Here is a 13,424-nt window from a genome sequence, read left to right on the forward strand (position 1 = left end):
CAAATAATAAATGATCTTGGATCTTGTTAAGACTTGAAAACCGCAGGTGAATGATAGTGCCATGTCAATTTTTATACCCTGAATAGGGCACTTGTTTTTCTGAGTCAGAAAGGCAAGACTTGGATAGCTGTATATTACTGTTTATGAGCCTTATCCTTTACTGCAAATCAAGTGTTTATTCCACTCCTGAACTTAATTAGCAGCTAAGAGCTTTGTGCTTTGTATTTTAAGGAAGCATGTGATTTGTTCATTAGTTCAAAAGCAGATTAATTATTATATCTTTAGTCACCATCTGTAAACACATCTAATATTGGTGAGCTCTCCCCTGCTGAGTTACCTTGAAATGCCCTGTGGTGTTTTATTAGCTTTCAATTCTGTGTTTATTACAGTTGGTTGGAGATTTTTCAATTTAGTTTATTGGCCACAGAGTCCAATCCTTCTGTGGAAAAACCACCAATTTCTGAGGGTGAGGGTTTTATTAATGCTGGCTATCAAATTGCTATAAACATTTCTCCCAAGTCATACTGTTTTGGTTTGGATTAAAATATTAGTAATTCTATTACAGGCCAAGGTTTTAAGCACCTTATGTACTGTTTGGATTCAAAGAGAGCAGTTGGGAGTAAAATTAGTAACCTACATAAAAAACGTCTTCCAAGTCCAAGCCATCCTCAGAAAGAATCATGAAGTACAGGAGGGCAAGTGGATAAACGGTTATACTGATACATTGGTATTTTGCTATTATTTAATTTGGGATTGTAACAACTTTTTCAGGTTTCAAGTGATTCTCAGAGAATGTAAAGAGCTTACACAAAATCATTAGTGGAGCTGGGATATGAAGTAAAGTCATATGACTTGTAAGGTTATTTTCCTTTTCATTAGTGTCTAGGTTGCCAGATAAAATACAGAATGCTAATTAATTGATATTTTGTCTCATCAAAACCTTTTTTTAGTATTAATAGTTCCCAGATATTGCATGGACCATATTTAGACTGCAAATATTTGTTGTTTATCTGAAATATAAATTCAGTTTGGCGTCTACATTATCATTGTTACCGCTTGTTAAATCTGGCAACCCTAATAGTGTCCCGTTCTTCTCTCCCCTTCTGCAGGTAGGGACCCCCACTGTGCTGCTGGCTTTGGTTTATTAACCCTGTTTTAGTCCCTTCAGGCTAGTGTAACAAAATACAATAGATTGGGTGGCTTATAAAGAATAAGTTCATTTCTTACAGTTCTCACGGCTGGGAAATCCAAGATGAAGGAGCTGGCCAATTCAGTGTCTGATGAGAGCCTGATGTAACCTCATGTGGTGGAAAGTTCTAGGGATCTCTCTGCGGCCTTTATAAAGGCACCAGTACCATTCATAAGGGCTCCACCCTCATGACTTCATCACCTTCAAAACGCTCTACCTCCTAATACCATTATCTTGGGGGTGAGGATTTCAGTTTATGAATTTTGGGGGGGACACAAACATTCAGGCTATAGCAAACCCCATTCTTTGCTTTTTTAGTTTGAAGTTTACCAGCTCAGGACCATTAAGTAAGGGTCTTATTCTTGCTGTTTTCTGTAGTGCCCAGTGCCTAATCTGGTAAAACAATTTGGGGGTTCACCTGTTTATCAGAATGAATGGCATCATGTGCTATTTTTTCCAGGTTACGTATTTAACACTGCTGTAGCTAATGCTTTAACACGTAGTAACTTCAGAGGACAGAACTTCAGACTCCATGCAGAGAAAATGGAGAAGAGTTTTGAAATCATTCTTTCAGTTATTCTGGTATTGTGTTCTTGCTCACAGAACATCAGTTTATGATTTTAACGATATTTTTTATTTCACCTTAAATTTGATCATCATAGTTGTTTATTTTCTTGTTTATGATTTCCATGTCTATTTTGGTGAATTTTCACAATTGTGTTATAACATATTTTTTAAAGATTTAGTGGATGGTTGAGATCCCTAATAATTCTGTAACTGTATTTTCACTTTTAGTAAAGGTAATGTTTTAGTAAAAGCTAAACTGTAAAATGTTTTCTTCTTTTTTGGACAATCATAAAAAAGTGGATGAAGTTAGAATTCTCAGTGTCTAACTACATAACCATGTACCAAGGTGGGGGTAGAACAGGAGTTTCTCTGTGCACCTAATCTAAGCCAGTGCCTTCCTACTTTGCCAAAACTCTAGGAAACTTATATTTTTACCAAAAAATCCCAGAGAATAGACTGGAAAACCCCTGGGTATATTAGGGGAATAGTTTTATTATTTAGTTACCATGAAGAAATTAATAAGGGCCCTAAACTCTTTTTGGACTATTAAGCAGAAATGGTGTGTTGTTAGTTTAAATATGGATTGACTCCTTTCTTCTCTCTGGACCTTGGCTTTCTCATCTGTGAAGTAAAGCAGGGGTGGGACTGGATGGCCTCTAAGGTCTTTATTATGTTGGTACTGTCTCCAACAGAGTTGGATATCCTGAGGAGTAGTTCTGGAAAATTGTCATATGGCATGAGGCTTCCCAACTCTGTGGAGTCTTATAGGGCATTAGTTGTGGTATCCACTCATTCATTCCTGATCCTTTCATTTGTTCAAATATTTGCTTTCCCCATGATCTGTCCACTGAACCATGCTTGGCACAAAGCAGACACAGTCTCTGCTATCATGAAGCTTACAATGGAAGAGAAGGCACTAGAAATTAAACATAAGTGAATATGTAATAGTAAATTGAGATAAGTGTTAATTAAGGAGAATACCAGTATTCAAATGAGAGAGAATAACAGTGACATCCTATCTAGATTAGATATATTTAGACTCTTTGGAAGTAGCATTTAAGCTAAGAGAGATCTCTTTGGGATGAATGGTTACTTCTTGGCTGGTTATAAACAAAACAAAACAAAAGACAACTGATGAAGAGTAGATTAGATGTCACATTTCATGGTACATGTAAAGGCCCTAGGGTAGAAAAGAGTTCTGTGGGCCCGAAGAATTAAAACTTAAGCATGGGCGGGGTGCCTGGGTGGGTCAGTCGGTTGAGCCTCAGACTTCGGCTCAGGTCATGATCTCACAGTTCATGGGTTCGAGCCCCGCGTTGGGCTCTGTGCGGACAGCTCAGAGCCTGCAGCCTGCTTCAGGTTCTGTGTCTCCCTCTCTCTCTGCCCCTCCCCTGTTGACACTCTGTGTCTCAAAAATAAATAAACATTAAAAACAAAAACAAAAACTTAAGCATGGGCATTAGTGGCATCAGAGGTAGTGATGCTGCTCCTAGTGTCCAGCTTCTTAAGTGTTGTATTCCCTTACTGAATTACTCCCTTGCAGTAGCTTCTCTTGGTGTTCCGCTTGTCAGCACATTCATAGGTCTCTCTCTTTCTCTCTCTCGCTGTCTCTCTCTCTTTTTGGGGGTGGGGTAACAGAATTATTGAGACATAATTTACATACTATACAGTTCACTCATTTAAAGCCTACAATTCAGTGGTATAGTGTACATTCACAGAGCTTTGCAACCATCACCATAATCAATTTTAGAACATTTTTGTCATCCACAAAAGAAATGCCACGCTTGCTCTTTAGCTGTTACCCCTCAAACTCTTTGTTCCCCCAGCCCTAGGCAACCAATAATTCACTTTTGGCCTTTGTGGACTTTTTGCTTCTGGACATTCATATGCATAGAATCATAATATGTGATTATCTGTGTCATGCCTCTTTTGAAGTTTTCTCTTACATGTTTCTTGCTTCCCTCTCTCTGCCTCCAAGTCACTACAGTTACAAGCTTTTTCTTGCCTTCAGTGTGCCAACTGGTTTCAGTGATGTATTTTTTCTTTTTTCTTTTTTTTTTTTAGACTATCAGCAACTTCCTAATTCAGAACAATTTCCAGATTTCTAAGTGCAACAGCATAGTTCATGTTGGTGAAGAGATGTCTTTGTTGTTTCTCATTATTACTCATTGTTTAGAAATCTTTATTGATGATTGGTTGGTTTTCTTTTGTGTGTTACCCAAATCTGATCTCTTTCACTTAAGTGTTAGGAATCTTGAATGAATCTTTGTAATGTAATACAATGTAACATTGTATAAAGCTTCTTTACTCTTATAGATAACAAGAAAACTTGAGGATGTGTGAATTTTATAGTTTTGGATGGTGCATATAAGGAAAAATACTTAAGATCTCTTCTGATTATTATTTTTTAATGTTTTATTTATTTTGAGAGAGAGTGCATGTGCATGAGTGAGTGGGGAAGGGGCAGAGAGAGGGAGAGAGAATCCCAAACAGGCTTCATGCTCAGCGTAGAACCCCATGTGGGGCTGGATCCTGTGACTGCAAGATCATGACCTGAGTCGAAATCAAGAGCCAGACACTTAACTGTCTGAGGCACCCAGGTGCCCCTATTCCAATTATTTTTTGAAAGTGGACTCTCTGGGGGCTCTTGGGTGGCTCAGTCAGTTAAGTGTCTGACTTTGGCTCAGGTCATGATCTCCCGGTTTGTGAGTTCAAACCCCGCGTCGGGCTCTGTGCTGACAGCTCTGAGCCTGGAGCCTGCTTCAGATTCTGTGTCTCCCTTTCTCTCTGCCCCTCCCCTGTTTGTGCTCTGTCTCTGTCTCTCAAAAATGAATAAATGTAAAAAAAAATTGTTTAAAGTGGACTCTCTGCTTTAAAACTAGAGCAGTGATTATTGGCTGCTCAATACTTGTTAATATGAACTTGATTGATTGATTGATTGATTGATAGCTGATAGTACTATTTGGTTGCTGGTTATATATCCATAGTGTGCTGAGAATCAGAATGTTATAGTTGAAAAATCAGTTTAGTTGTGTCAATCAGAATTCCTCGGTTTTGGGGAAAGTAGGAGGTTGCTTCTTTCCTACTTAGGAAAGGAAGAAGTATTAATCGTTATTTATTTTTGAGTAGACCACTCGTAGGATGGAGTGGCAGGCAAAGCGTACACTTTTGAACTACCTTCTGCAGTCAGTTGTAGAAAGTATCTTTTGAAGGCAGAAAAGGAAGTGACAAGGTCTTGTCTTTCCTTGGCCAGAGATTTGGCCATTGTCATCCCCATGCCCTAGAGAAGGAAAGAAACTTTTTCTGAGCAAGGGAGGAAGAAGAAAGTGATCACTGCCATCTGAAGCAATGAATGCCTTCAGTCCTAGCAAGGGACTTTCAAAAGAAAGAAAGACATCCTTAAAGAAAGCAGGCCCAGGTGGGGTGCCATGGCCACTTATCCTTGGTCTTTGTCCTCTGAGCAGTACCAAGTTTAAGAATTATGATGTAATGATAGACAGTTGAAGTCAAAATTGAAGACAAATACTTCCCCAATTTGTTTTAGGCTAAGAAGAGGCTGACGTCAAGTATTTAAGAGCTATTTCAGCTAATGGCAACAGATAGATTATGGAGAATCACTGCTTGTTCTTTTGGCCAGGTGGTAATTACAGACTTAGAGAAATAGGAGTTGAATGTGTTCCATTCTCTAACACCTTCACACGCCTCTTTTTAAAAATTCTCTATTGCGTGTTCATTTGCTTCCCTCTTTTTGCTCCCAAGTCACAGCAATTAAGGGCTTTTTCTTGCCTTCAGTGTGCCAATGTGTCCCAGTGACGTTATTTCTCTTTTCTTCAGACAATTAGTAGCTTCCAAAATTCACAACGGTCTGCAAATTGCTAACTACAGAAGTAAAATATAACTACATTCAAGGTGTTTAGAAACTCTCATAAAATTGTAGTAATATGTGGAATAATAGGCAAAATATTTTATCGTATCTGAACATACTCAAATGTTTTGATCGAAGTTTTTAGCTTATTCTTTGTGGAGTCAAATAAGTTCATATCACCTGAATTAAGTGGAAGAAATGAAAAATTTCCAAAAAAGACAGTATGTTCTTTCCAGTAAGATTATTCAGAAAACGGTATAGAATCATTAAATGACTTTGGCCGAGTTCTTTGGATCTGTGAGGATTTAGTTTTATTATCCATAAAATGAAGAGTTTAGCCTAAATCTGTCTTTAGTGAGGTGGCTTGTGCAAGGCTGAGAATGAAAAGCAGCTGTTTTAAATTATATTGTTTCTTTATATCAGAATCCCAGTATATCCTGCTCCTCCTCCCCTAATAAATGACTTTATTTTTTCATTTGATTTTATTTTTGTAAAGCATCCTAAGGTTAACATTCCTTTAAAATAACTCTCAGAATGAAATCGATTGGCTATGAACTTTGGACCCTGGCCTAACTAGGTCCTCTGGCCTCAAACATAAGCGAGATTGCTCACCATGGAAACAGTTGGTACCAGCGGTCTGTCAAGGAAAGCAAATCTTGATTCAAACCTCTGCTCCCCATCCCCAGCTCCTTATCCTTAGCTTCTGTCATAAATTGCATTGAAAATTAATAACAAAAAGAACAGAGAATATTGAACTCCCGTTCAAAGCAGAAATAATTCCCTCCAAAATACCCATGGCGTGTCAGTAAAAAAAACAGGATTAATCACAGAAAATAATTGTAGTCCTTGGACATGTCAGAACCTTATAATATATTTAGAGCTGTTCATTCCTCATATCAACCTCTTAAGAAAAAAAATCCACTGGGCATTTTGTTAAGCAGTGGTGATATTCTAGATGACATACGAGAAGACTTGTCAAATATCCATGACTTGAAACTAGACACAGCATGACTTCTTGTCATTTTAGGGACACTTAGGAGCTACGTCTGGTAGCTTTGGCATCAGCTTATTTTTAGCTTCATGTGATGTCTGTTTTTCCTGGTTATTATCCCTGGGCTTAATTTTGCAATTGTAGGATATACACATTATTCAGCAGATACGAATGTTTTCACTTCTTCTGTATGCGTGAACACCTTTTTAATGAATTAATGGGCTCAGTTTCTGTTGGTTGTTTTGCATTTAAAATGGCACTCAAGTCAGATAACCAAAAACATCAAGTGCAAAAATGATTATTGTAGTCAAAAGAGAAAGCAGCTTGTTTCTGTAAATTCTTTTGTGTTGCTTACTTAGAGAAAACCATTTGATTATTGGAAGTTGCTATGGGAAGGAAGCATGTGACACTTCTGTGACATTACATTTCTGTTTGCTTGTTGGAAGTTATTATTTATTATCTGTCTGTGTGTGTATGTCTATACACAGATATATATATATATATATATACATATATATACACACACACACACATATACATATACACATGCACACACACACACACACACACACACACACACATTTTATTTTTTTAAATGCCTGAATGCCTCTTCTCAGGCAGGGCTAACAGAGTAAAATTTAGCCTTGATTATAATGTTCACCCTCCTGGAATTGGTCCATTACAACCATTGTGTGAATAACCTTGTGGAAGTTTCCGGTAGCTGTGCTGGCTCCTTGGCACCACAGTGTTCTCTGTGTTCATGTTGTGGGACTGCTTTAAAGTTCAAGTCCCCTTACCAAGCAGCTTGGTATTTCAGAGACTAAATCTCTTGTGGCTAAGCAATACAAGGTTGACCTGCTTTATTCCTATTTCTTCTAGATAGCGTATTATTTTTCACTAATGTCATAGTATATATTAATTAAGAAGTGTTGTTAAAGGACTGCTAGGAAAAGAAATGAGCCTTTGGGTGACTGTATAAATGCCTTTATAACTCTGATGGATCAAGACCAATGAAGCTAGTGGTTAATTTCCACCATTAGCTGTACTTATACCTGTCATTAAAAAAATTCATGGATTGAATGTAGCTTAGAGATTCTCATGCATGGTCCTATTTGAAGTAGCAGAAATTGGATAGGACTTTTTAAAGGCAGAAATTAGTTACAGGAACTGTATAAAAGGGAAGAAGAGGATCAATTGTAAGTTGTCAACATTAGTGAGCAACATTATTGCTGATTCTTACTTCCTGAGAGTGATTCTGAATCAGATTTATGTTTCTACTTTTCAGCCTCATCTCCATGCCCATCCCCAACCTCAACCCATGTAATATCTGACTGAAACCAGACATATTCTCTCTTTACTTGCTACATTAGGGATTTCAGAGGGAATTCTATTCACCCAGGGAAGAGAAAATCAGGCCAGTTCCGAGAAACTAAAAATACAACTATGCAAAATTGTTTTCGGAATGGAATTCATTGGCATTTGTTTTTATGCATGACAACCCTTTAAAATATAGCATTGAATCAAACTATGATTCTGACTTCAATGGTTTTTGTCGTTTGTTTATGAATAATGACTACAGGTTTTCTTATATGGTTTGTATCTAAACAGAGCTAATTTAAGTCCCTGAAGCATTATAGTAACATTAATAATAATGATGATGACAGCAGTAATACTTATTGAACTCGTAATATGTGCCCGACAGCATACTAAGATATTTTCTCTTTTGATTCTCATCAGTACCTTTGCAAGTGGGTAGTATTGGCCCCATTTAAATATAACAAGATCTTATCAACTTGACAAAAATAAAAATTACCGTTAGGAAGAGAAATGTGTTAGTCTGCAGTGTTGATGAGGGTTCCGAGGAGACCATGAACCTCTGACATACCTGATGCCTTCCTCACCTTGTCCGCTTTCACAGACTGTCTTCTTGTTGCTGGTGCCAAGACTTTAGAGTGAGAACTGGATGGCATGATAGTGTGACAAGGGATTGGAATTTTTGGGTTTATCTGAGATAGAGGGAGCGTGGAATAGACATGAGGGGATAGAAAAAAAAAGGGAGCCCAAGAGCAAGATAGTGGGGTGCTTTCCATAAAGATAATGCTGATGATAATGATGATGGTGATTATTATTTGTTATTGTTATTTTTGTGCAACTCGGGCTCTTAGCTTAAATAGACAGTGCTGGAGATGCTCAAGAAGCAGAGAGGGTGGCAGGTTGCAACCTTCCCAGGAACTGGTAACAAGAGAAAGAGGACTACTTTGGACTTGTACCCAGCCAAGGAGTCGGGGGTTCAAGTTCAGTTTCATTATGAATCTTGATGGTAGGGAAATGCCCAGAGACATATCTCACATCACAGATGGACAAACTGAGCATAAGTGCTTGCCCGAAGTCACTCACCTTGTCAGGGGCAAAGCTGGGATGCAAATCCAGGACTCTCAATTCAGAGTACTTTTTCTTCTTCATTACACTCTCCTGGCACTCTAGATAATGATTTCTAACTTGAGGCTTCGTAGAATCCCAATAATAAATGTTATGATTATGCCTGTGCTTACTAACATTTCTAGTAATCTTCCATTTCTAAACTTGTTAATCAAATGTGTATAAATTAAAAAAAATTATGTGAGGGTGAAAAGTATGCTTAGGAATATTAAGTATTTAATTTATGGGATATCATCAAATCATTATAATCTGGACTTTTTTCTGACATTTTATTTTACCCTCTGGGACCAAGAAAGTATGGAATGCATGACCCTTTACTTGTAATCTTCACATACTATGTTTTGCTATTTTTTTTATTTTCTGAGAGTAACAGAGTAGTAAATTGTCAAGTTTTATAAGCTAGTTTGTAATATATTGGATTGTACAAGATACCTTGGTAGGGTGAATAATGGCACTCTGTAAAGCATTCACATCCTAATCCTTGGAATCTGTGAATGTTACTTTATATGGCCAAAAAGGGACCTGGCAGATGTGATTCATTTAAGACATTTGAGATTATTCTGATTATCCTGGATTATCCAGGTGGGCCCTAACAACAGTCACATATATCCTTATAAGAGGGAGGTAGCAGGACATGTGACACATACAGAAGAGGGAAGGCAGTGTGACCATGGAAGCAAAGATTGGATTCCACATGCCAAAGGAATAGCAGCGGCTACTTGACCTGGGAATTGCAAGGAGGTTCTACCCTAGAGCCTCTGGTGGGAGTGTGACCCTACCGACACCTTGATTTTGTTTTTTGAAATTGCTGTTGGACTTCTGGCCTCTAGAACTTCTGTGAGAGAATAGATTCTGTTGTTACAAGCACCAAGTTTGGATAATTTGTTATGGCATCCCTGGGAAATGAATATGACACTGTGGAGAAGTCCAAGGCCTCATCTAGCCTCAGTCCATGAAAAAAGTAAGGGCAGGATGTGGACTTTATTTTTTCTTTCTGCCAAAGCTAGGGTACTCATTGCCCAGGTAAAATTCTCATACTGCTGAAGTGAAATCTCTAGACATATCGGAGGCCTTTCCACCTGCAGAAACAAGGGGCTCTGATGACAAGCCAGGGGTGACAGGATGGTCCTCCTTAGGGATTCTTGGCAGAAGGGAAATGGCTGTCTGTCACCTCAAAGAACTTGTCTAAAGAAGAGATTAAATATTATGGATTCTGTTGTATTTTTTATATTATTTTTTTAAAGTTCATTTATTGATTTTGAGAGAGAGAAAGAGAGAGAGAGAGAGAAGGGGAGGGGCAGAGAGAGGGGGAGACAGAATCCCAAGCAGGCTCCATGCTGTCAGCGAGGAGCCTAATGCGGGGCTTGAACCCATGAACCATGAAATCATGACCTGAGCTGAAATCAGGAGTTGGACACTTAACTGACTCAGCCACCCAGACTCCCCTGTTGTATTTTTTAAAATCATAATAATGGCATACAAGTTATTTTACGGGTTTTTCTCTTTGAGCACACCAAATAAGAAAAATAATAAAATAGAGCACCTTCCCCAGAACTTAGAAAAGCTTATGTTACTCTTTGACTAGGTCTAGATTTCATCCCATCTCTTTTTTAACTCAAATTCAATTAGGACACTGAATCAATACTTTATATTCTGTAAGGGAATTGTTAGTAATTATGTTTAGACAATTGATTATTCAAAATGTACCTTTTATTTAGCTGTGTAAATAAATATATCCACCTATGATAACTTCAAAATTTTTTTGTAAGTTATTACTTGGTACACAATACTTGGAAAAAATAAAATTAATTTTCTTTCCATTACCAAAGATTTTAATCTATATGCTTATGTCAGTAAATGTATACATCCTGTTCTTTTTATAAATTTTTCTAGTACTGTCAAATGAAAAACAAGGCAGTTTACTGATACAGCATTTAATTTGAAGGTCACTTATATTTTGAATGGAAAGTCAAATTGTAAGTTTTTTTTTTTTTAACCAAATGGCTACAATACAATTTGACTTCCTGTTCCTTCCTAAAACTAAAATTCTCAATGAGTAGCATTTTTCATTAGAATACATCAGGCACTATAAAAATAAGCTTCTTCAGCTGGAGAGAAGTTGTGTGCCCTGATTAGCAAGCGAGCTACCCTAGGCTTCAGGTATTTTAAAGTTGAACCAAGGCCCTTGCTGAAGCCCTGCTTCTGTTGTTTGATAATGAGTATTTTGCAGAGTCCTTTCAGAAGTAAACTGTATTGTTCCCTTGCTAGTTGCAGTACATCTGACTGAGGTGATTATGGTTTGTTAAAAAGCATTTTTAGGACAGCAGAAAAATTATCTGTTTGAGAAAAGATTCCCCTCCCCCTACATGTAGTGATAAACTTAAAAGTCTTGAACATTTTCTGAGCACCCTGGCTAGGGCTTTAAAATTATCCGAAGAGCCTGCCTTTGATCCCAGGTGCAGGGAGTATGAAAACCCATCAGAGTCCACCGGCAGTGCCCTGCTTCCTGAGATGCTGGTTTGGCTGGGCAGGAAATTTTGCTTAGTAAATGCTTTAAAACTTTGGTATTCAGAAAGTAATATTAAATTCAGGGGAAGACTAACATCCCTGAATAAACAGAGTGAATTTTTTTTTTTAATTTTTTTTTTCAACGTTTATTTATTTTTGGGACAGAGAGAGACAGAGCATGAACAGGGGAGGGGCAGAGAGAGAGGGAGACACAGAATCGGAAACAGGCTCCAGGCTCTGAGCCATCAGCCCAGAGCCTGACGCGGGGCTCGAACTCCCTGACCACGAGATCGTGACCTGGCTGAAGTCAGACGCTTAACTGACTGCGCCACCCAGGCGCCCCAAGAGTGCATTTTTAATGCGCCAAAGTACTTGTGGTACAGATATTGAGGCACCCTTGTTCATCAAATGAAATGTTAAACTGCTGGGGCATTTGGAGTTTACTCGTATTTTCTGATGGGATATCTATAGGGCTCTCAGAGTAGAGGTGGGGCATGGGGTGGGATCAGATCTCATCTTTCACCTTTTTGCATTTTTATATATTCTTTCCTCTCAGTTACTTGTATCATTTCTTTATTACCAAGTTGAAGTAAACACAGTCTTGCTCTTGTTCTCAGATATGATTTTTTAAAATATTTGGTTTACAGACTTTAAATATAGTGTAAGCAGAGTTTTGAAAGAGAGGGCACTTACTGGACAGGGCCAACAACACCCTATCACTTCACTGAATCATGATTTCCCTATACAAATCCTTGGTTTCTTAATTATCAAATTGATCCTGGTCCTTTGTTGTCTCAGGACTTTTTTCCTAAATCCTAATTGAGTAAAAACCTCTGTCTGAAGAATTCCCACCTGATGTCTGTGTAGGAGATACTCTTCTGTTGCTCAGAGAAAATGGGGTTAAAGTATGAGGAACCCGTATGTCTCAGGGTCTCCTCCATTTCCCCACCCACTATACAGGACTATGGAAGGGATTAGACCTTCAAATTAAATGCTGTATCAGTAACATACCTTCATTTGGCCTAAAAAAGTAACTTAATTTTACCCAGTGAAACTCTACCCTTAATATATAAGGTGCTTCCAAAATAGTCATAAGAGAATAATCCTCGAAGGAGACCATCCACTTTGCCTACTCTTCCTTCCTAGCCACTCTGGCAGTTCTCGTTCTTGTCTTTGAGGTTCTTTTCCCTTTTGAAGAAACCCATGTTTGAAGATTAAGTGCCCTGGAGTTTTATGAACTGCCTTAACCTGCTACAGAATTTGTTCTATTGTTACTGGGATGAGGTCAACATGACCATGTAGAATTTTGTTGTTTCTCCTTCATCTTGCAGGGGAATTAGTGTTCTTTTAATTTCCCGGCAGTTACTCTGCTTTGAGCAAAAGGCACAACTGGCCATTTGGTTTTGTCCTTTTTGGGACCAGCTCATCTCAGGTCAATCTGATGGCCTCCCAGCTTTCCCTGTCCCCGGCTGCTTATGTCTGGTGGCCCATGGGCTGCAGACTTTTACTTTCCTTGAAGTGGAAGCCAGTTATCTCCCCTCTCAAAGGGTTTGTTAGGTCAAGAGTATTCTGTTTTATGTTTACATCTTGTGATTTCAGCACTTCCTGCCCCAGGTCTGTGGAATAAACCTATAGCAGTAATCACTGCATGAAACTGGGGGTGGGGGTGGGGCTCTTCCATTAAAATCTTCCATTATGCCAGCATTGTGTACAGAAGCATTGGATTTAGTTGTTAAGTATTCAGTCCCACCAGGGCCCTTCAGTTCCACTCTTCGGGTTCTTTAGTTTTTGAACCACTTTAATTTATAGTAACCTTGTGGAAATACTTCTAAAACTCTGCCCTCTCCTGCTTTCTCACCCAAATG

The sequence above is a fragment of the Lynx rufus genome, unplaced genomic scaffold, assembly GCF_022079265.1.
Source record: "Lynx rufus isolate CCGP_SWC_20201006 ecotype Redwood Valley unplaced genomic scaffold, mLynRuf1.p SCAF_4, whole genome shotgun sequence".
Taxonomy (NCBI): Eukaryota; Metazoa; Chordata; class Mammalia; order Carnivora; family Felidae; genus Lynx; species Lynx rufus.